This window comes from Anolis sagrei, chromosome 4 (genome assembly GCF_037176765.1).
Source record: "Anolis sagrei isolate rAnoSag1 chromosome 4, rAnoSag1.mat, whole genome shotgun sequence".
Classification (NCBI taxonomy): Eukaryota; Metazoa; Chordata; class Lepidosauria; order Squamata; family Dactyloidae; genus Anolis; species Anolis sagrei.
In genome coordinates, this window is record NC_090024.1 from 153,122,954 (window position 1) to 153,146,309 (window position 23,356).

The following is a 23,356-nucleotide window of genomic DNA, read 5'->3' on the forward strand; positions in this document are numbered from 1 at the left end:
TGCCTTAGGTGTACACCAAATGTACACCATGGATGCTTTCCATGAGATGGCCTATTTATAGCCCCCAGCTCCCAATTCACCCTTGCAAACAGTATAAAGTAGGCGACTCCCCCCCCCCCAAAACATGGGGGGGGATCCTACCCAGCCCCAATAGGCGGCCAATATATTATACTATTAATGGAGAGGACGACAAGTCAGCAAAAAGCTCAAAGTGAGCTAGAAGAGGTGAGCTGTTCACTAAGGCAGCCCCACCGCCTTGGAAATAGTTTCAACGGAACTATTTCCAACAGGGCTGGTCTCCCCTCGATGCGGGTGGCAAAAAAGGTGTCCCTGTGCCAGTTGTGCTAGCTTGGGAATCAGATTGTGTTGGTCTTTGTTATGTGTGATTTAATATATGCATTTAGTACTATTAAATTTTATCTATCTCTTTTTAACCATATTATACCCTTCCTCAAGCCAAGAGGAGAGCTGAATAAGAAATACTTCTTCTTCTACTTCTACTTCTTCTTCTTCTTCTTCTTCTTCTTATTATTATTATTATTATTATTATTATTATTATTATTGGTTTGTGGGGAGCAGTGCAAAATGCACTCTCTCAGGTCACTTGAAAAAAGTGTTATCTCCAGCACAATGACCCAGCCCATTATTTTTACAGATTTCTGTGCTATCATCCTGCAGATTCAGAAAACATCAAAAATGATATGTCAAATAACTGTAGCAAATGCATGTGTAAGCTTCGAATAACTTTTGAAAGTTTGAGGAGGAATAAGTGCCTCTTGACTGTGCATTATTCCCAAATACAACAGAAGTGATTCCACATATTTTACATGACTATCTTTCTGTACGCATGTAAGGGTATAATAATATTTGATTTGAAACACAAGGTTTTTGTTTGTTTTGTTTTTGTCATGTCAGGAGCGACTTGAGAAACTGCAAGTTGTTTCTGGTGTGAGAGAATTGGCTGTCTGCAAGAACGTTGCCCAGGGAATGCCTGGATGTTTTGATGTTTTACCATCCTTGTGGGAGACTTCTCTCATGTCCCCACATGGGGAGCTTGAGCTGACAGAGGGAGCTCATCCGCGCTCTCCCCGGATTTGAACCTCCGACCTGTCGGTCTTCCGTCTTACTTGCACAAGGGTTTAACCCATTGCGCCACTCGGGGCTCCAGGCCTAGAATTTAAATGTAATAACTGATTCAGCATTTGATTCACACACAAACACACACACTTCTAATTTTAATCTAATCTAATTTTAGGGGTCCTGCCTAGCATTATTACTCAGATATCTAAACTACTCAGTATTTCCATCCTAGTATGAGTATTACCACTAATTCAATTTGAAGTGCTTGTTAAAGAAAATTTGGTATTGGGGAGAAAAAAATATCTACCACAAAATGAGTAATATTTGTTCATTATTCCTGAAATATTAGTTTGGATGGTCCGTTTAGAGCATCCTGGTGCATTTTTCACCTTAAAGAGTTTTCAAAACTAATTTAAACATAATCAAAATGTTAGGAACAACAATGGAGTGATTAATTCTTTTAGTCCAAAGCAGCACAATGCATTTAACAAATGATACTCCAAGCTGGGAAAAACTGGCAATCTGGGTTTGACCAAGGAAGTGATCTTTCTGGGCCAGTAAGTAGAGCCCAGACTAGGGGTGCATCTACACTGTAGGGTTAGTGTAGTTTGAGACCCCACTGCCATGGCTCACCACTATGAAATTATGGGAGTTGTCATTTTATATGGTATTTAGCCTTTTTTCCCCAGTGAGTGCTGATACCTCACCAAACTACAAATCCCAGGATTCCATATCATTAACACATAGCAGTCAAGGTGATGGTGATTAGATTACATGTTGAGTAAGATTTCCCTCCTAGATCTGCATATACTGTAAGTCCATAATGAGATGTTATAATGAGATGGCGCCCAGATCTAAATGAAAAAAAATCATTTATATTTCACATCTGCCTTATAAAAATAGACTAAAGGTAATTTTATATGCTATTTTAAATAAAGTTTATGTACATCAAACTATCAGAAAGCAGATGTCTTGTTATCTGAGCCACCTATATGGGCAATTTTGGATTTTGGAGTTCTGGATACATGATGCTGATTTTGTGTCTTTCAAAATACTATAGCTCAAAAATAAAACTGGTGTGTTGTATTCAAAAACAGTTTCCTTTTTTGCATTTCTCCCAGCTGGCTAAAAATACACAAAAATGGCCTGACCCCAAAGCTATAAATAAATAAATGCACACTATTTGTTGTTGTCCTTTAGTTTGGCCACCCTAAATGTAAACCTCTGAACTTGATGGTTGGAAAGAAATCCCAATACAAATCAGTGGGTTACACTTGTGAGCAAACAAGGTGGTGACTGGTAAATCTCTACCTACTTTATGCTCTGGGAACTTCTGCATGTTGTCAGAAGATGGTTGCGAAAGGAGAGTGGCTGCTATTTACTATTACTGGAAAAATGTCAATTGCATTCAACAGAAATTAATATCCAGATTAACCCTAAGGAAGCACCAAGACACAACATACTGCTCGTGTCTATTCAAATAGATGCTTCATGAGTAATTGAGCTGTTGTTTGCTAATAGATTTTCTGTTTTATTATTAATTTTTTTAAAAAAGCAAAAAAAGCTGTCAAGAAATCCATTCCAGTTTGATCTTCCTGTAATTGTGATACGATTTGCAAAACAATTATGTTTTACAAACAAAAACCAAAGCTAATAAAATTATTTACTTATCTTTTATTGCCATCTCCTTTTACAACTGTCTAGTAAAAAGTGTTCGGGCTGTGAATCACATTCATTTTACATCATTTAATTTTTTTTAAATGCTGTACAATGTGACATATCTACATGGACAGTGACTTATAAGAAAAATCACTATATTGGCATGCTAAAGTGTTCCCTAAAAGATGATGCTCTGTGATCTAAAGCATCACCTTGTTACTACTCGGTTATAGATGACTTCATGTTTTCATATTCATTCTTATTAAAAGTAACTTTTCAGACTTTACAGTGTAGATGACTGGGCCCTTAAAAAGCCTTCAAGGACGATTATTTTAGTCCCAAATTGCTGAACCTATCAGTTTACCCAATTCCATTGTCTTTATTATACATGTAAGCAACCAGGGTGGTGCAATAGGTTAAACTCTTGTTCCAGCTGAACTGGTGACCTGAAGGTTGGCAGTTCAAATTCATGAGAGGGGGTGAGCTCACATCTGTCAGCTCTGGCTTCCCATGCAGGGACATAAGAGAAGCCTCCCGCAGGATGGTAACACATCCGGGTGTCCCCTGGGCAACGTATCTGCAGACGGCCAATTCTCTCACACCAGAAGTGACTTGCAGTTTCGCACATCACTTCTGACATGATAAATAAATAAATTATACATGTATTTTCCTGATGGGTTCTAAGAATGGGCTTGCCAATTTGAAAGATATACCCCAAAGAGTTTAAAGTTGATATGCATGAATAGGCAGAGTTTAAAGTTCCCATAACAGCATTTCGTATGCTCCTAATATTCACAGTGGATGAGGACACTTTGTCTTCTATTTCAGACATTCAATCCCCTTATATAGCCAAAACAGCCTAATCCATACACAGGTTATTGGAAGACTTGAGGGCTCCCCGTATCAATAGGAATATGTTTCCAATTCAATGAAGACTACATTACACTATAGCAAACATATCTCTAAGCACACTTGAAATAGGGGCTCCATTATCGGTCAAATGTAGACGGAGCTCCTTAGCTCCCTACCCACTTTCCACATCATAGAATCATAGAGTCATAGAGTTGGAATAGACCTCATGGGCCATCCAGTCCAACCCTCTGCCAAGAAGCAGGAAAATCATGTTCAAAGCACCCCCAACAGATGGCCATCCAGCCTGTGTATAAAAACCTCCATTGAAGGAGCCTCCACCACACTTCGGGATAGAGAATGCCACTGCTGAACAGCTTTCACACGACACAGAGAACTTCCAAAGACAAGAAAGGCTCGTTTCTTTGCACTACCTACCTTTTAAACATTAAAATCCCTTCTCCCCACTAGTACTACTCTGATCTATGGCTCCTTTGAAATTCATTTATTTGGCTTAGGGATCAAAACATTCTGGATCAACGTTATCCTTGTTGCAACACATAATCAGGCAATGCATGTCAAAGAAATGAGAGAAATCAGTACAGATTAAATATGTGTACTGATTATTGACTCCCATATTTGAAGGATAAGGAATTGCTGCCATTTTAAATTTCCCATTGTGCTACATCATACTTATGTAACACATCACAAGTTCAACTCTCTGGCACTCAAACTGGGCCCCTGAACTTCTGTGCCCTGTCAAAACACTGGGCTGTGTCATCAGCCTAAGAGGGCTATCATTATTTCATACTTCCATTTTTATGTACCACGCATTAGTGACAATGGGATGCAATGAATCAGATAATAGAAGGAGGTGACCTTGTGAACTGTCCCAACATTGGAGTGTGAAGCAGGAATGAGTCCTAAGTCCTGCCAAAGTCAATATGTAGCATCCAACCAGACATTACTCACAGGCTTCTCAACCAAAAGAGCTAGAAACTGTTCAGCCAGAAGGAAAATTGACCTGAGAATTTCCAGATGTCATTACTTGGACATGAGTTTCCTGCAATCCCAGTTTGGACCATCAAGACTCCTGATCACCCTTTATTTTTTTAAACCTTGAAATTGGTCTTCTGATTTTCCTGGGAAGAAATGTTCTGGCTCCAGAACTTTATACAGCTGAAGGGTTTTTTTGACTGGTTCCAAAAGCCTTTAAGACCTCACTAGTGCATTTACAAGGGTACACTTTGTATCTTGAGGAATCCGACAACACAGCATGGTCCACATGCTTTTAAGTGCACAGTGCCACACAAATTTTATTTCCTTCCTTTCTACAGCTATGACTGGACTAAAGCATTTTACCGCCTGATGAAAAGAACAAGACAACATTTTTCCACCCTGCCCCATTTTCCCAAAGAGAAGCCAAAGGCAATGTGGCTCCATCGCCGGCCATAAAAGAGGGCAGCACACTACTTGGTAAGGCCATGTGGCACACACATCTTTAACTTGGAAGAATAGTGAATTGCCTGGAAGCTCAGGAGGATTGGATGAAGACCTGGCCCTGCTTCTCAAACATGATTGCTTGAAGTTTGCCTCTGTCTAACTAATAGTAGGGCCAAGCCATCCTACAACACTAAGGGGTAGGAGATTATTGAGATTATTACATTCTTATAAGGGCAGTAGCCGCTGTTTTATGCAGTGTCTCTAAGGGACAAAGTTCAGACCTATATCCTGAACCCCATGCTGTTTCCCTGCTTTTCCCCTCAATTCAGCAGCAGGACCATGACATATACAGTCATCCCTCCAGATTTGGAATTTTGACTTTTGAAGATTTGATTATTCACAAATTTGATTAAAATGGTTTCCTTTGGCATTTCTAGGTCCTCCAATGTGACTTCCTCCAGTCATCTTGGAAGGCTGAGGCCCCTTCTACACTGCTTTATAATCCAGATTATCAAATCAGATAATCCACATTATCTGCTTTGAACTGGATTATATGAGTCTAACCTGCCATATAATCCAGCGCAAAGTGGTTAATCTGGATTTTATATGGCAGTGTAGAAGAAACTTTACAGATTTCTAGAGGGAACACCTTTTTAGGAACCTCTAGTTCCTGCAATGCAATTTTATGTTGACCACAGAATTGTAGTGGAAGACCTCAATATTCCTAGAGATATGTTCTCTCATATAAAACAATGGCAATATTTTGATTTGTGGTTTTTCACTTTCATGAGGATCTTGTGTTTTTAACTCCAGTGAATGGGGATGACCAATTCTAGTGTATTGATGATAGGCAGCCATATATAGTGGATGGGTTGTCCATTGTATGGTAGGCTGGTGGTTGTACAGATGGTCTTGCCCCCATATAAGCCGCCCTGAGTCCCTTTGAGGAGATGGAGGCGGGGTACAAAAATAAAGTTGTTATTATTATATTATTATTTGAAACACAACAAGATTAGTACATAGCAAACAAGTTCACTATGGCATTGGTTCTAATTGCTTGTTCTTGGGCTGCAAGAATCAGGCCCTCCTTCTCCTTTTTCAAAGTTCCATTTGTGAGCCACATCCATGTTTTTTCTTTGACAATTTTGCTCTCTATTATTATTATTATTATTATTATTATTATTTGAAACACAACAAGATGAGACCACAGCAGACACTCTGCTGGCTGTTGTATTGGATCACATGTTGGACACTTCCCAAGTGTCTAGGACTGTGTGATGTATTGGTGAATAATGCGTGCAGATCCCAGTAAGGTGGCCTTTTGCAGCTGGTAGATGGTAGTCTTGTCAGCACCGATTGTGTCTAAGTGCAGGCCAAGGTCTTTAGGCACTGCACCCAGTGTGCTGATCACCACTGGGACCACCTTTACTGGTCTGTGCCAGAGTCATCATCGTCTTCCTCTTCCTCTTCTTCTTCTTCTTCTTCTTCTTATTATTATTATTATTATTATTATTATTATTATTTGTGGAATGAATTCCTGGGCAAAGAGAAGAGTCCATTTACAGTTCATGCAAACCCAAAATTTAGCTAAGTTTCTTTTCCTTTTTCTTCTTTTGGACAGCAGCTCTCATTATCTTCCAGCCAGTATGGATAGTGACAGTGCTGACTGCATAATTCTGGAAATAATTATCTAAATAATGTAATTTTTTTGAACTCAGCATGCAATGAATGCGGCTAGATACTATAGCTGTAACTTGTGAATGCCAGTGTTCCTGATAACCATAACATATGGTTTTGTGACAAAGCAACTTGGCCAAGGCTTTTTTGCAGTATTTGGACCCCAGTATTGTGTTATCTGTTGCTACAGAGCCAAGTCAAGGCATTTTGATTTTGATAAGTGAGATGTTACAGTGTGCAGCAAATGATATTCTACCCACATGTCATTCGTACTCTCATGAGGTCAGCCAAGTTTTTTGATATCTGAGGCAGAAAAACTCAAAGGCATCTCTGCTTTTTCCCTTACAGGAGAAAAGGAAGAGAAGAAACATGACAGAATAACCAACGATGTGATACCCTTTAATGACATTCAGAACAAAGTGCCTGCAATAACTGCTTCACCCTGACCCTAATGATAATGCAGTTTTCAGACTCCTGCATCGAACTTCACTCTGACTTACTGGCCCTTGCATAAACAACAGTGCTATTGTTCTGCCTATAGGTGCATGTGGTTATAATGCAGATGGCTCCCCAAAGCATCCAAACTACAACCTGGGGACTGTTATTGCTCCACTATAAGCAGAGATTGCCTCCTTAATGTAGACATTTTTCAGCTTTGAGTAGCTATTTCGCAGTATTTTCTCCCCTCTCATCTTGTTCATTCAGGACCTTTTCAATATTCTGCAGATGATTTTTGGCCAAGGTTTTCCCCTCTTTCAGATTATATTTCCTCTCTTCCTGTGCAGGCTCAGTGGAAACAAAGATCGGCTGCTAGATGAGATCTGTTTAGTTTGTTTGGGCATGGTATCAAAGGAAGTTTGACTCAGGAAAGAGAATGATTACATCAAGGCCTATAAAAGACCCCAAAGCTATTGCTACCCCAGTTTTTATTTCTATGCACATGGGGACTCATTAGTTTCTACAGGTAGTTCTGTCAGCACTGAAAGATCCCATATCACTAAATCTCACATTTCTGTATGAGATCCTTAGCACGATTTCTTTTCATTTTATCCCTCTACAAAAAAAAGGACACTTTTGAGCCATCAAGGATGATGAATTCCTTCTGGGACTGTTTCTTCCCTCACGCAGCAGTTATTTCCTCTTGATTATTTTAAATCTATTGTATTTTAACTTATTTTCAGTCTGAAGACGAAGGAACCATTGAAGTTATCTAGCGCGGTATGATAAAAGTCGTCAAAATGTTTTTCAAATCTCATGCATTCTAACAGGTAGCGAAATTTCAAAGCACTCCACTGGGAAGCGGAAATGGAGAGGGCTTACACTGGCAAGAAGGAATGAAGCCTGGCATCCTAGCTAAGAATTTTCTGTACTTCTCATGTTTTTTGGCACTCTCACAAAGGCAAGTTTGCACCAATGCTGGGATGAATGACAGGGCTGCTGCAGATGTGGCAGGAAGTATAGGCACGGCTTGAGGGGAAATTATTTTTTAGATTATTGCTCCCAGGATCTCCCAACTAGCATGGATACCATTCATAGGATTCCCCATGCTGGCTGGGAGATCCTGGGAGATATAGACTTTTGAAAGGTAGCATTTTGGGGGTTGGAGTGTAAATGAAATGTTCTGGAAGACCGGGATAGGGCACGTCTACATGCACATGGAAACCCAGGCTCCTTGCACAAACTACTACCTGAGGAAGACTCTACATAGTCGAAACCAGTTGTTGTTTATAAACTTTGGGTTTAAAAAGGACTTACAAACTTTGATTCATTAGATCTGATTTGCAGTCTGTGGTTTACACAGTCCTCCATGTGGAACATGAACTTTGTATGAAATTGGACTCACAAACCTTGATTATTAGAGAGATGCCTTCTATGAGTATATTTGTTTGTAATACATTGACCATATTCCTTTGGATTCTGCTTTAGGAATCATCTCTCTGTCCCATATAAGGAAGATTTTGGTTTGGAGACTTGTATTTTGAATTATTGTTGAGTGTACCTGGAATCTTCAACAAGTTTTGTTTGTACATTGAATGTTCTATGACTAATAATAATAATAATAAAACTTTATTTGTACCCCGCTACCATCTCCCCAAGGGACTCGGTGCAGCTTACATGAGGCCGAGCCCACAATACAACAGTAAAAACAATAACATCAGTAATACAAAACAATAAATAAAACTCATAAGCAGAAAATAAGCAATAAACATTAACAATAACACAACGATGTTTAAAAACCTATGGCTGTATTATAATCTTGTATATAGTGGCCTCTTGCCCTTGTACTTCAGGGAATCCTTTCTCTGTTTGTTTTATACTGGGTTAAACCAGTTTTGCTGGAGGATACTCCAGAGTTTGTTAGAAACTCCAGACTACCCCACTGCTACAGACAGTTTGGATAGCTGGATCAGGTCCAACTTGGACCAATTCACTGTCCAGATGGGATAGTACCACTAAAATGATTAATTGTGTCCATGTTGCTGGCATCACCACTTCCACCTGGCCATAGAGCTCTGTACAGGCCCCAGGCCATCACAGGAAGATAGGTAGGTAGGTAGGTAGGTAGATAGATAGATAGATAGATAGATAGATAGATAGATAGAGCTGCTAGATGAAGTATTTTTGGGAGCATTGCCAGCAGTTTCCTGGAATGAACTTCTTGGTGCATTCTAAGAATTAAATGGAATATCAGATAGATATAGATACACACACAAACTAGAGGGAGGAGAGAGAGAGAAGACTCCAGAGACCAGGATTTGAATCCTCACTCAGCCATGGAAATCCACTAGATGACCTTGGGCAAATAATACTCTTTCAGCCTCAGAGGAAGGCAAACCCCAACAATCTTGCCAAGAAAACCCCATGATAGGCTTGTCATAAGTTTGAAATGACTTGAAGGCACATGATAACAGCATGTGCTCCTCTCTTTTGTATTTTGTCTTTGATGTACAGTAATTTTAAAAGTCTCTTATTTCTCTTAACCCCTTTGGCTAGCATGAACTTTGTGGGACCTTCATCATTTACAACATGGTAGTATTTTACAGGTTTTATCCTCAGACATTAATTAATTATCCTGCCCTGCCAAACAAACGAGTGTAAATATCATCAGTTAAAGTTGTGTTTTGCAGATGGGGAAGTAAGACTAGGAGAATAATCTGCCCAGGGCCACAAAATCACACATTCTCCCTCATTTTCTTTCTCCAAGTCTAAATAAGTCAAACAATCCTGGCTTTTCCTATTTCTATACTTGGACCATAAGAGGATGCTGTTCCATTTTCTCCCTAAGCTCTTTAGAATTCTCTTTCAAAGAAAGAGAAAACAAAGAATCTGTTCAGGGCAGCACAAATTCTCTTGTTTTATTTTGTACATCAATTAGAAAGCTGCACAATATTTTTGCTGACTTTAGAACTTCAACTAAGTGTCCTGATACCTTAGGGAATGGCTCTCCCATTAATGCATTAAAGAAGTAGACAAAGATCTAGTTCTAAAATTTGACCTTTTTTTTAGATGCCAGTGATGTCAAATATTACCATTTTGATATCAGAAACTATCTAGATGCAAATAAGGACAATGTATGTGACAATGGAACTTGGACAACATTATTTAATTAGGAGATGCTGATAATAATTAAGTTGGTTTTAATTGTTTTTATTGCTTCTATTGTGGTTTTATACTGTTTTAATGTTTAATTTGTATTTTGTTGTTATTGTTGTAAACCGCCTTGAGTCACCGATAAGTATACAAGTATAGTAAATAAATAAATAAATAAATGTGCCTCTGTGACATTATTCTCAGACCTGACACAAAATGACAACACATTTAGTGATTTCTGTATTATGTGTCAATAATTTCATTCTTTTTCCATGAAGCCAAAATCAGTGGTTCTCAACTTATGGGTCCCCAGGTGTTTTGGCCTACAACTCCCAGCCAGTTTACTAGTTGTTAAGATTTCTGGGAGTTGAAGGCAAAAATATCGGGGGACCCACAGGTTGAGGACCACTGCTCTATTTGATCCTATATAAGAGTAGAAATAGTACAGGTGTAGGACTGATCCAAACAATCAACCTTGGGGATGACGGATGCCCAAATCCCCCAATCACTAGTGATTCTGGAAGTTGTCCAAAGGTGTGTGTGTGTGGGGGGGGGAGGGATAGAATTATCCATGCTTTTAAGAATTAACCCTTCTGGCACTGTGTAGCAATGCTGAAAACTACCTAACACATATGAAAGGTTATTGGGGTGTGGAGAGTTGTACTTGATTTATCAAATTTGAAGAAAATATAGATTGAGAAGGGATTGCAGTCATGTTAGATGAAGGGTAAAACTTAATATCTATGGGGCATATGTTCCTGAAACAACAAAACATGGATAATAGTGAACTCTATTAAAATGAAGTTGCAGTTGGGTCACTCTGAAGAACCTAGAAAATTCCTAGAGAGGTACCCTTTCTAGAAACTTTGTAAGTCCTCCAGGGCAACTCTATGGTAACTCTCATGGAAGCATACCATAGAATTGCATGGAGGACTTAGGAGATCTCTAGAGGACATTTGCTGTCCTGCTTCAGAAATGATAAGATACAAGATATGAGATGAAATAAGAGCAACATCTTTATCTCTTTATTTAATTTTTGGTATGAAAAATTAAAGGATAAATCCAGTGTGAGAGCAATCGGGGCAGTAGTTTTCACCAAGGCCACACACCCCAGCCTCTCCAGGATGAAGCCTCATATCCACAAAAGTAATCACTGAAACTCAAGGTTATCCCTGGCCAGCTATAAATGGAAAGATGAACCAAAGCCACATGGCTCCTGGAGAAAGCAAAAACCCAGAGACCATCCCCAAGGACAGGAATTTTATCCCCAACCCCAAGATCACAAGATTCACAGGAGCATTTCCAAATTCCCTTCCTTCTTCAAAAGTGTGTCAGAACTGCTCACCATCTTATATCAACCACAGATAGAGGATGAGCATCTGCTATCCCCCACCCCCCACTAAACCAACCAAGATAACTTTTATGCTGAAGGACCTAGAAGATTCCTAGTGTACATATTTTGTTGCTACACAGTGCCAGAAGGGTTAATCCTTAAAAGCACGGATAATTCTATCAGGTCATTCTTTTACATTGCATTCCTTATAGCCACTTAATTCAGACTAACCCTTATTTAACTCGAGGGAACTTTCTTCTGAATAGACTTGTGTAGGATGTAATTCTACATCCTGCAGGTAAGTGAAACCATGGGCACTGCTACAGGGATTGTATTGTACTATAATCATAGCAAACTGAATTGTTTAGCAAACATCAAAAGTAAAGTGGAACAGTAAAACCCAGAAAAGCCATGTTCATATAGGAAAGAAGAACCTAAAGCACAGGTATATAGTGATACACAGTGCATATACTGGAAAACATATATTGCCATGATTTGAAAAGTGACCTCTGTATCAAAATATTATTTTCTGTCCAGAAAGTCTGTTTTCTACACTAAAATATGATATAAGAATTTTGTGCAAAATTAGTCCCCAATTACAGAATTTTCTGCAGAGAAAATCACAACCATTTAGAAAGTGTGATCTGAATTTCTCTTCATCAGTAGCTACAACAGCATATGTACTTGAATCCTGAAACTGATTTCTATGCATAGAGAATAGTTTGTGAGAAAACCTTTTTTTTTAAAGTTGTGCAGGAACTGGTTTTTCCAAAGTAGTCTGTTTCTCTGGAAATGCTATTATTTCTTCACATTTGTTCCCAGAGCTTTCACGTGATATCATTGTTAGCCCATGATATTCCAATTCGCTTTCACATATACTTTTTTTCAGACCTCATTTGTGACTAGGTGGTGATAAAAACCTAATAGCAACACCAGGTTGCCCCACTATTAAGGCTTTCCAGGACTTCTGTGCCTTTAAAACATTTCTTTATTTTAGCTCATTCTATTTCTTTCTGCTGAGCAAGGCCCATGAGATTAATATGCACCTGTATATTCAATGGGTTGTTGACCAGAGCACTGTCAAAAAGTGTAAATGTGTATACATAGTCAGATATATATAAAATACTGTATTGTAAACACAGTAATAGTAGTACAGCAAGAATTGCAGTGCTCACAATCAAAGATTTATCATGAATGAATGAACAGAAAGTGGACAAGCACTGACCACAATCTAAGATGGATGCACCACAAATTACTGAGAATAGACTGAACGAAGATGGCATCAAATCAACTGAGTAAGGGGGAAATGGCACCAAGTTGACTGGAAGACGTGGCAACTCCATGCCCATTTATACTTGTGAGGCACCTCCATAATTCCCTCAAGTTCTCGACAGGAAAAAGGCAAGGACAAAACGAATATGGCAAAAGCAGATCATGTGTCAAAAGTACAGTATATCACCATAATTTAGATCCCTCAAAACAGCAAGATTGAAAAACAAATTGTCAAAAATCAGTAGGCACCTGCGATGTGGTCACTACCTGGCTACTTTCCTGCTTATTTTTGATCTCCAGATCCCTAGATAGCTCAGGCAGTGTACTTCTCTTTCAAAACAAAACTGGACTAATATAATTCAGTCTGGAAACTGCACTGGACCATTTTGATTCAGGATAATGCCAGATCAGTTACTCAACCCTATTTGGGACTAGTTAATTCTCTTCAGGGAGCCAGCATGGTGTAGTGGTCTGAATGTAGGACTAGTACTCCAGGAGATATGGACCATGTAATGTAGGATAAAAGTGGCAGAGGCGAAAGCAAGAACCAGGTCAATGTCTGTGCAGTGGTTCTATACACCAGAGATGTCTGCTCTGACCTGGTTCCCAGGATCCACAGTATATGCAGCTTCATAGAGATTTTTTTTTCAGTGCCCCCCACTCTAATGTGTATCTGCGAGTCATGAGAGCACCTGGTAAAGCACCACTGAACAAGAAAATCCTTGGATAGGGTCACCATATGTTGGAGTCAACTTGAGGGATCATACCAACAATTCTAGCCATTTTCCAGGAGGACTTTGGGTGAAAAAAGAGTTCATGTCTCAAGCAGATGGCTGGTTCATTTATTTGAGCACCCACAGATGTTGGCTACACCCAGACCCTGATCAGAACATTTCCTCCTAAGCATGTTGTGCACTCTTGGTGACTTTTTAAAATGTCCCCAAGCAGGAAATTCTAAGTAAAGATGTAGCTTCATATATGCCAGATGGGTAGGCAGCTTCCTTTTGAATTTCTAAACATCCAGAGTTTGGGAAAGTTGCCTTTTTGGACTGCAACTCCAGCTTGGCCAGAAAAGTAACACTTCCACTACTTCCATGGCAATAAATGGATCATGACCCATAGCCACATTGGCTGTAGAATTCTGGAAGACATTGTCCAAAACCATAAGTTTCCAACTTCTGTGTCAAGGACTACATCTGTGCTTCTACATCACTCTTTTTCTACGGGCTTATGCAGAAGTTGGCAATGGATGTGTGTGTGTGAGAGAGCTGTCACAACATATAGTACCATCCAAATGCCCTGGTTACCTGTCAAAACCCATAGTCAAATGACACAACATAATCCCCTTCCCCTTCATCCCCACCCAGTACCTTTTTGCACAAATGACCAAAACTTGGTCAGGTTCACGTGTCCCCAGAGATGATCGCATTTCACTGCTTCAAAAGAGCTTTGGTCTGCAGTGCCTGTAGCAGCAAATTTACACTTCAAAAAGCAGACAGCTTTTTTCCACATCTTATTCACTTAATGGGTGAGAATGTAAAATTAGTTCCGTTGCTGATGAGGACCTTGAGCCAAATGAAAAGTGTTCATTTGTCAGCACAGACTTACCGCCTGAAACATGATTATATAGCTAATCCAATAATGGGTTTTGATGCTGAGCATTTATTTATATACAGCAGATATTGTTATCTGTTGATAATCATGGTCTACAATTTACTCTTATTTTCCAAGTGTGTCGTTAGATACAGCAACATCTCCCGGATATTACATGTGGTTAACAGAGCCGCAAATGCACACAGACAAAAAAAAATCCTTGAGAACAGATTGCTGTATTTTGCTGTGCTTTCAAATGAATCAATGTTGAATTTTAGCTTATAGAGTTTGAAATATTAATGACGAATAAAGCATTTTAAAATTAGTGCCTCTACACATTATTTAATGTGGCACCAGATTAAAATTTTACACCCAAATCTTGCAGTTGCAGTGTATGTTCTTTATGAACCAATTGGGCTTCCTTTATTTCACCCAACACACCCTTGAGTACAAATCTTTGGAATACTTATGTTCAATAAAATAAGCTTCTTAATGTTAATGTTGCAGGATTGACTAGCTTCACAAATACTTATAGTATTTCCCTTTTTTTCCATAAAACATTTTATCCTCTCCTATTTACACACAAATTCTGCACATAATTACATCCATATTTTAAAAGAAAATATTAAAATAAAATATATTTTACAAAGTTCTAGAATAATTTGAACACAACCACATTTTAGAATTGCCTAGGTTTTGAATAACTGTGAATTTCATTGAAGTTTTAGATGAAGTTTAGATAACATAAGAAATGCATTCAAACATATACACATAAATAAACATGAATTTTAATATATTTTAAAGTCTTAAATTATTAATGCCATTGTATTACATTTTTGCACTAAAACATATTTCAGATAAGATGCAACATTCAAAGAGTAAATTCACTGCGGTAAGATTAGAGTCCTCTAATTGCACGGTGCTCTGAGAAGGAACCAGGTTACTTTTGTGAAAAATATTCATTTGAGGCACTGATTAGGTTCCTTCTAAATTTTCCAAGGATAAATAGGAAAGATATAATAGAAAGATGCTCCCTCTTAAAATGTCCATATCTAAACAAATTCATTTGTGGGGGGAAACTGTAGGCTAATTAGAGAGAACAGAAATATCAACGCTCTGTTCATCATATTGCATACATAGAAAACAGTGAGTGTATTGTAATTCATATGATCACTATGTGTTAAATGTATAAGGGCTGAATGAAAAGTAATGCCTCCACCTTCGTAACTCAACAGATGGCAGTACTAGTATGCGACAAGTACTGGCTTGTTCAGTAAACTCTCCTCTACAGTTCCATTTCAGCGGGAAGCCTTAGCATTGAATGGTTGTGTTGTTAAAGTGTGAAGTATAGAACCCTGCACAGATGGTCGGTCAATGCGACTTAAGCAACATGCAGTCATTGGATTCTTGACAGCAGAAGGTGTCACCCCAAAGGAGATTCATCAGAGAATGGAAACTGTTTATGGTGATGTGAGTACTGTGGGTTGTTGAGTGAGTAAGTTTAAAGATGTTGAGGTGGGAACATCTGACTTGCGTGACAAACAGAATTGGACGTCCTGTGACAGCAACCACCGGGTTTCACAAGCAAAAGGTTGACAGATTAATTCAGGAGATCGTCATATCACTCAGAGAGAAATTTCAAGCATAATTGGCATTTCACAAGGACATGTGGGTTACATTATTGCTTTACTTGATTATGGGAAGATCTGTGCATGATGGGTTGCAGAAACTGAGTGTCAACTTCTTCCGTGAAAAACATGTTCATCGTTGGCAGAAATGTATCCAATTGTCTGGTGATTATGTGGAAAAGTAAATAGTGGTAGTTAAAGAGCACATTCTAAGGATTATTTCTGCGTTTGATTTATTTAAATATTCACATTCAAACCCAAGTATTGAAGGTGGAGGCATTACTTTTCATTCAACCCTCGTAAGTAGCATCATTCTGGAGCTGATATAATACCAGTAGAGTTATATTTCAAGAATATCAAAACCTATCGATTTGGTGTTCCTCCCTGGTTTCAACCCCAGACTCATAATATTGTGTTGTTGTTGTTGTTGTTGTTGTTGTTGTTGTTGTTGTTGTGTGCCTTCAAGTCACATCGTGACAACAACCCTATCATGACTTTTCATGACAAGATTCATTCGGAGAGGGTTTGTCATTACCTTGACTGAATGTGTGACTTGTCCAAGTTCACCCAATGGATTTCTAAAGCCAAGTAGGGATTTGGAGACTGGTCTCCCACAGTCCTAATCAACTCAAATCATTGGCTCTCAATCCTGTGTTTTCTATTACAAAATAAATTTTGAATAAAAAAAAATAAAATTTCAGTGTCAGAATCTAGGTTTTTGTGAGGGAGTTGGACTGGATGACCATTGACTTTCTTCCAGCTCTATGATTCAATGATTACTCAGAAGTAAGCCTTATTCAGTTTAACTGAAGTTATTCTTAGGTAAGTGCAAACAAAAAAACCTGAGTCACTTCACCTGAAATGATTTATATAAACAATATTTCAATGGAGTGGTGCCTTTTTATGTTTAGGTTGGGTAGAGCAGGATCTGAGATTCAATTAGTCAGTGGGATTTTAGAACAGGAACCCATGTCCTCCAAAGACTGATTCAAGGGATGTCTCTATCAACCATGGAGCAATGGATTTACTCCAGTCTCTCTAGACAAGATTTGTCTTCAACTGTAGCACACGCAGTCAGAAACACCTAAACAGACCTGCAACGTGTTTTATTGGATTGCTTTACTTCCCTAATAATAACAGTCCTGGGCAAGACTGTGGGGATTTTTTAATGATTCACTTGCATGTGGAAATGAGTTGGGGAAAAGATGTAAAGCAAGATGAAAGTGTAAATGAATAAATGGGTGTATTGTCTGTCTCCCAGAATGCAGTCTGCATTATGGTAACTTTCCAATAAACTTATTTGGGTGATTAGTATCTTCCATGCCCTCCAGGGCTAACACCCTACAAATACCACCACTCCTAACTACCACAATCATGCTGGCTAAGGATAGTGAGAACTGTAGTTTAACCCATCTAGAGCAATTCCAGTGTCTTGCTGTGTGCAAAATAAATGAAGACAACCTATTCATTTCAATGTCAATCTGGTTGCAGAAACAAATCTTTCCCACAGCGGCCAATGCAATCTTTGGATTTCCCCCCTTCTTCTTTTCTGGAGCACCTCAAGGGGAGGAAAGCACCTTGGTGAGATTTTCACTTTATAACTCTAATGATTCTACAAACATAGCCACAATGTGATGAAAGGCAAAGCAGTCTCCTGATCTGATTGAGAGCTAATAAAAATCAGAACTGAAAACTGAAAATAGCACCCTTATCATCTTTCTTTCATTTAGACCTGATTACTAGGGGATTATAATGCAATCACAGCTATGTGTGAGAGGTAGCTATGGGAACCAGTTTTAACTGTTTATCTAGCCAAAGATCTTAATTTAAGTTTGAACACTCGGATTCATTTATATGTAAGACACCAAGGAGACAAAATGCAGAAGAAACAGATGCCTGCTTGTTCTTCCCATTTAACTTCATAAGCTACCAGCCAATTTGTCTTTCAGGGGCAAAATTAATTTCTGATGACAATGTGAGCAAGTAATAAACTCAGAGTTCCTGTCCTGGGAAACTTGGTAGGGTTGAGCAAACGTTCAGGGTGATTTAGGAGAAGGGGGTGGGAAACAATATCTCCCCACCACAGACACACACGCACACACAATTTGCTTATAGCCATCGCAAGGACATCTATAACAGGCATTTCTTTGTCCTCATGTCGTTCCTCATTTTTCAGGGGGAGGAGGCTGTGACACCTTTTTCCGGGGTTGATTTGGAAAAGGAACATGCAAAAGGAAACATATTGCCCGTTAGTGCTTTCCTGTGGGCTCTTTCCCAAGCGAATTCCTTGTTTTCCCTTTTCTGCATTCCCAAATCTTGCAAACGTCAGCCTGCCTACTTCCCCTACACCCCCTTCTGCTTCATTTAGAAAGAGAATACTGATCAAAAATGAATAACAAAGTTAAAAAAAGCACTGGAAGAAAATGTATTGTATTCCACAATAATGAATCACTGAAAGGTTCTTTTCTCAAAACAAATTAATGACAAATAGTGTTGATTGACTTTGTCTCCTTCCATGCAGGTGCATCTAAGAATATTGTCTGCTGCGTCAACAACTGGTGCCAGTACAGATATGGATTTGTACTTTACCTGCCTGAAGATCTAAACCCACCCCTATGTACTCATGTTATCTGTGCTTTTGTTGGCACGGCTAACAATCAGATCCAGCCATTGAGTGGAATGACGTGGCTCTCGGCGTTGACATCAATGGTCTCAAAAATAGGGAGAAGATTTCATGTGTCTACAAAACCTGATGAAAACAATGGGCAACATTCAGAAAACATTGGGCATCTCTTAACTTGCCCTGAAATTTAAAACATAACTGGCAGAATTAGTGACTCCTGGTTATTTTATTTGTCCTGACCTGATATTAGCCAGCTTTACAACTTGCCACATATCAGCTTCTTCCTTGGGTTGTGTAGGCTTTTCAGGCTGTATAGCCATGTTCCGGAAGCATTCTGTCCTGACGTTTCACCTGCATCTATGGTAGGAATCTTCAGAGGCTATGAGGCCTCATACAGCCTGAAAAACTTACAACAACCCAATGATTCCAGCCATGAAAGCCTTCAACAATATATAGCTTCTTCCTTGTCACACTGTTTGCTTGTTGGGGTCCTTGGTTTTGTATCAGATACATCAAATATTCAGTCTTTTCACACCAAGGGTCCAATGGAGTAAATGCCTGGTCTTTAACCTACCACCAAAAAAAATAAAAAAATAAAAATGCTCAACACAATGCAGGCTTTGTTCCTTGGTTACATCCTGTATCCGTTGTGATATCTCGGCAGGAGCCAGTAATTCTTATCTTCTGTACAGAGGAGGTTCCTTGATTCTGCAGCATTGCTTTGGTTCAGCAATACAGCTAACCATCTATTCCTGCTGCTCTATCAAATGTGGGCTCTCAAACGTTGAGTTTTTTTCTTTCTTTTCTTTTTTGAGGTTCACAATAACCCTTGAATGCTTTTAAAGCTTCTGCAAAGTTTCTGCATTTTCTTGCTGTTACAAATTTATATTCAAATGCCTTATCTCCATGTAGCTAATACCTCCCCTCCCTTTCTCCAACATCTATCAGCTTTTCAGTTGTACACTTTTTTTATCCCAACAGCACATTCTGCGTCCAACTACACACTAAAAACAAATCAAAACCTCTTCAGACACTGAAAGACAATTGTGGTATACAACAGGAGCAAAGATATAAAACAGGGAGAGTGGCTGATACATTAGGAAAAAGCAAGAGGATTCAATATGACCTTGGCAACACAGAGAACTGTGCCAAAACTAACACCAGGAATTTAAAGAGAGTTAAATGTCAAGTTCTTTACTGAGGTACATAAAATCAGAAGGACAGATACAGGCAGGGTAAGACCTGGCTTGATGTCAGTACACATGATAAAGATCTAGGGTTTTAGCAAGCCACAAGCTAAACATGAGTCAGGAATGAGGCATGTCAGCCAAAAAAACGCATGCAGTTCTAGGAGTCATTGTATCCAGATTACAAAAGTTGTGCTTTGTCTCAGTTTGGACGGAAGGTTGTCCTAGCACCACAGTTTAAGGAGAATATTGTGAAACTGGAAACTGGAACATGGACAGGCAAAAATAGATAAAAGATAAACAATTAAGTACATTGTGCTTGGAGAACAGCTTGTTAAAAGGCATTGTTTTAACCATCTTCATATATGTGAAAGATTCGACACTGGGAAGAAAAATTGTGTGTGTGTGTGTGTTTTGTTCTAGAACAGGGGTGAGTGAAGTGTGGCTTCTGGGCCATCGCAGCCCTTGGAATCTCAAAATTCAGTCTCAGAGCCCCATCCCAGCCCCCAAACATTATTTTTTGTTAAATAAACAGACCCATAATCAGGTGATTTTTTTTTTTTTGCATAAAAACTGCCCGAAATGTACTCTAACCACAGTAGTTTGCTTCACATGCCCTGTAAGCCACCCCCAAATGATAACAAAGCATTTAAAATCAGCCAAAATAGCATCTGGAAGTGACATGGTATGACTTCTGGTGTGCTGAAACACGCCGGTGTGGTCCTCTGGGTAGGTACAGGATGGAAGCATGGTCCTTGCCTCTTGTGCAGTTGTTCACCTCGGTGGTATATTATCTTGACCAATGGGCTCCAAATAAAGGAAAAAATAATTATTTAGATTAAGCGCCATGTGAAAGAATCTGGAACAAGCTACAGGAAAGTAGTGGATTTTGCTAGTAATGTTTGAGCAGAAGCTGGATAGTCACTTATTGAGATGCTTTGGTGGTAGATTTCCTGCACTGGATTACTTTTGTGGTCCGTTTCAGTCATGATTCTAGGATGTTAGCATCTTAGAATCAAGTTTTACAGTGAGTTTGGTATGAATACGAATAGCATGTCCTTCTGCCTTTTCCTTTCTGTTCTCAAGCTCTTCTTTTTTAGATGCAAGAGAATTTGTCATTCCCTTCTACCCCTGCCCTCCCATCATGAACAGCTTGGAAAGTGTGGATGAGGAGATGTTGGTGGAAAGCTCAGCAGTTGAGATGGATCCCAACAGTGCCCAGAAGTTCCCTCAGCCAAGCTTTGAAGTAGCACCCATGGAAGGATTGCAGAACAAGTGCAAGCAAGTTCCTCTGAGCAGGCTGAAGAAGAGTTAAGTGTTCTAGCTTTCATGGACCTGTGAAGAGAGAAGTCTCAGCTGCACACGTCATAGAGATTAGCTGAGAAGTGTGCCAGCAATTGATAACACCTATGAATTTAGGATTTAAAGAACTCAACAGTGGCACATTGTTGTTGGCTGCAACATCAGTTCTAGAAGTTATGGCCTCAGACTCTTACTATCTTATATCCCTGAACTCTAGACTTCCCCTTGGATTTTGGCTTATGGATTCTGATTCAAATTTTTACACATTGGTAATCAACTTACGACCCTGGAAGAGACTATTGGCTTCTCTATTTGTGTTATCCTGCTAATGTTTGCAACTCTGTTGGACTATTGGCTTGGCTTCAGATTGTTGATTAATGCTCTCAGTATTTGAGAGTTGAGGCTTTCAACGCCCCTACAACTGACACGTTTTTGGAAGAGGTATAGGGACCCAGTTATCTGAACCCTAAGTGTAGTATTATTCAACGTCATAATTTAGGACAAATCTTAGCAACATGTTATATACAGTACATACATGCCACTTCATATGCACACACATCAGGACTCATTCAGTATTTGGAGGTCCTTGGAGTATAATAAGATCTAAAAGTGGATCTCCTTAAACAGCCAGAGGCCAAAGCAGGCTTTTACATTTTACTTTTCTTGACTCACAATTGGTTCTTTTGACTCTATGCACCTTACCTACAACCAGGCCCGTAGCCAGGATTTTGATGGGGGGGGGGCTGAGTTTGATTGAGGGGGAGTGACTCTGAATGAGAGAGGATCTACCCTAGCAAACCTTTTGTATCAGATCATGATATGAATAAACATAACAGTTTAAATAATGTGTCAGTAAGGCCTTCTTGCCGACCACCCTGAGAATTTGGGGGGGGGGGCTGAAGCCCCTCAAGCCCCCCCCCCCCCCCCCGGCTACAAGCCTGCCTACAACTTTTGACTTTTGCAATCCTTCTCTACCTCTTGGCTTGATTGTATATATTCAACAGCTTTCTACATCTTCACCTCACCCCCGGCTCACTTTCTTGCTCACTCTGTCACCCTGCATCCTTTTTTCCTTATGTAAATTTGTAAATATATCTATCCATTAGTGTTTCTTAAAAACCTTGGCCATCTCCTGTGCTTAACCCTCTTTTAAAGTGGAATTTTATATAATTATATTCATCCTATTAATGTTCTTTTTTACACCACTCCTTTTGAAGAAAGTTTAAAGTAAAGTTTCAAAGTCTTTTAATTTTTATTTATACAAGAGAATTGAGTGGGGAGGAAAGAGAGAGAGAGAAAGAGCGCCCCTGAAGAGCCTGAAGGTTTTAGCGCTTTCAAATTTTCAACACAATCCAAAACACTTCTCTTGAAACACATCTGTTACAGAAAGCTACACAGCACCTGCATTTAAGCAGCAAAGTGTTCCCTTTTCTCCTTAATAATGTCTTGCATTAATAGTGCCTTTAATCTAGAAAGAAAAAAAATCCCAAAGCATGTTCCATGTAGATACAGTAATCTCTCCATTTTGCTTGCTGAAATGCATCTCCCTCTGGGGTGACACTTGGCAATGGTTAAACAGCGCAACAGATTACCAGAAGAAATTATTAAAACATTATCTAACGAGAAATGTAAGATGAGGAAATAAGGAACACTTTTGCACAAATCCGTCTGGGGGCAAAATATGCACAGAAGCCTCTTTCACATGTGTGTCCCTTGCTGAATGAAGAATCATGTGTGCAAGTGAGTACATATATATACAGCTCCCTAGACCAAACTGGTATCCACAGTTGCCAGCTTGTGGCAGAAGGGAAACAGAAATTGGACTCCTGTTCCCCTCTTCCCTGCTGGAAAACTGATCGGTGGAAGCTGAGCTTTTTTCACTGCATATGAGCAGACATAAAATTACTTCTTGGAAAGAAACAAAAATGAAGTCAACTTGCAAACTGAGTGCACAACTTGGAAAAACTGGGCTTCCCAAAGAGCCTCAGGTAATGTCGCTATCCTGTAGTACCTGAAAAATAAGGCCCCATATACACTGATCATTTAATGTAGTTTCAAACCAGTATTGGAGAAGATGGTTTCATTGTGCAGGACATCTTAGAACCAGTTTTAGACCTCA